Source organism: Bombus fervidus, unplaced genomic scaffold (assembly GCF_041682495.2).
Source record: "Bombus fervidus isolate BK054 unplaced genomic scaffold, iyBomFerv1 scaffold0025, whole genome shotgun sequence".
Lineage (NCBI taxonomy): Eukaryota > Metazoa > Arthropoda > Insecta > Hymenoptera > Apidae > Bombus > Bombus fervidus.
In genome coordinates this window covers 672501-674782 of record NW_027212588.1, presented here as the reverse complement: position 1 = coordinate 674782, position 2282 = coordinate 672501, and the positions used below count along the sequence as shown (strand labels likewise).

General features: G+C 38.4%; 1 non-coding gene across 1 annotated transcript; it reads right to left on the bottom strand.

Annotated features, from left to right (window-relative positions):
- Nucleotides 1-1849: 1849 nt before the first annotated feature.
- Nucleotides 1850-2004, bottom strand: LOC139997005 (5.8S ribosomal RNA). The gene has a single exon (XR_011802495.1). It is a non-coding gene; the product is annotated as a 5.8S ribosomal RNA (ribosomal RNA).
- Between the last annotated feature and the right edge of the window lie 278 nt (nt 2005-2282).

Here is a 2282-nt window from a genome sequence, read left to right as displayed (position 1 = left end):
TACGTTATGACGTAATTCTATATGACGTTATACGTTATGACGTAATACTATATGACGTTATACGTCATGGCGCAATACTATATGACGTTATACGTTGTACCGTAATTCTATATGACGCTATACGTTGTACCGTAATGCTATATGACGTTATACGTCAAGACGTAATTCTTTATGACGTCATCCGTGCTACTGCAATATTATATGACGTTATACGTTACTACGCAATACCATATATCGTTATACGTCATGACGCAATACTACATGACATTATACGTTATGACGTGGTACTATGTGACGACATACGTTATGACGCTATACAATATACCGCTATACGTTATGTCGTATTACTATGTGACGTCATACGTTATTACACAATAACATATGACGTTGTACGTCATGACGCAATACTATATGACGTTATAAGTTATGACGTAATACAATATAGCGCTATACGTTAAGACGCATAACTATGTGACGGTATACGTTAAACCGTAATTCTATATGACGTCATCCGTTATGACGTAGTACTATGTGACGTTATACGTTATTACACAATAACATATAACGTTGTACGTCATGAAGAATAATATATAACGTTATACGTCATGACGTGTTAGTATGTGACGTCATACGTTATACCTTAATACTACATGACATTATTCGTTATGACTTATTACTATGTGACGTTGTGCGTTATGACGTAATTCTGTATGACGTCATCCGTTGTGGCGTAGTACTATGTGACGCTATGAGTTATGACGCAATACTATATGACGTCATACGTTATCACGTAATACTATGTGACGTGATACGTTATACCTTAATACTACATGACATTATACGTTATGACGTAGTACTATGTGACGTCATACGTTATGACGCTATATAATATAGCGCTATACGTTACGACGCATTACTATGTGACGTTATACGGTATAACACAATAACATATAACGTTGAACGTCATGACGCAATACTATATGACGTTATACGTTATGACGCAATACTATATGACGTTATCCGTTATGACGTATAACTATGTGACGGTATAAGTTAAACCGTTATTCTATATGACGTTATTCGTTATGACGTATTACTATGTGACGTTATACGTTATGACGTTATACTTTATAACGTTATACGCCATGGCGCAATACTATATGCCGTCATACGTTGTACCGTAATTCTATATAACGTTATACGTCTTGACGTAATTCTTTATGACGTCATCCGTTCTGACGCAATATTCTATGACGTCGTACGTTATTACGCAATACCATATAACGTTATACGTGATGACGCAATACAGTATGACGTTATACGTTATGACGTAATACTGTGAGACGTTGCACGTTATACCGTAATTCTATGTGACGTCATACTTTGGGTCGCAATACAACACAGCGCCATACGTTATGACGAATTACTATGTGACGTTATACGTTATGACGAATTACTATGTGATGTTATAAGTTATGACCTATTACTATATGACGTCATACGTTATGACGTAATACAACACAGCGCTATACCTTATGACTAATTACTATGTGACGTTATACATGATGACGACTTACTATGTGATGTTATACGTTATGACGTATTGCTATGTGGCGTTGTACGTTATGATGCAATGTTATATGACGTCAGTCGTAATGACGCAATACTATATGACGTTGTACGGTATGACGTTATACTTTGTGACGTTATACGTTATGGCGGAATACTATATTACGTTATACGTTATTACGCAATACTATATGACGTTATAAGTTATGACGTAATAAAATATAGCGCTATACAGCAGTATAGGGCTTATACTATACAAGCAGCCTTAGGTTTACGTGAGCAACCCTCAGCCAGGCGTGGTCCAGGAATTGTATCCGTGGACCGCAATGTGCGTTCGAAATGTCGATGTTCATGTGTCCTGCAGTTCACACGTTGACGCGCAATTAGCTGCGTTCTTCATCGACCCACGAGCCAAGTGATCCACCGTTCAGGGTAATCGTTTATGTATGGATTTTTGTTTGTGTACTCGATTTTTGTACTCTTATTCTCGGTTCGAAAGAAGCCGATATCCGACAAACGTCCGACCAACGGGAATCGAACGCGCGGAAGTCGCCATATGATTGACGACACGAAAATACGTTCGAAAACGAAATCGGACGGACTGCGCGACGACACACGCAGCCCGCCGACCGGGCGTAAAGTGCATTATAATATATAACAACCAACAAGATCGAAGCTCCGTTCGTCAGGAAACGACGGGGATATAACACCCG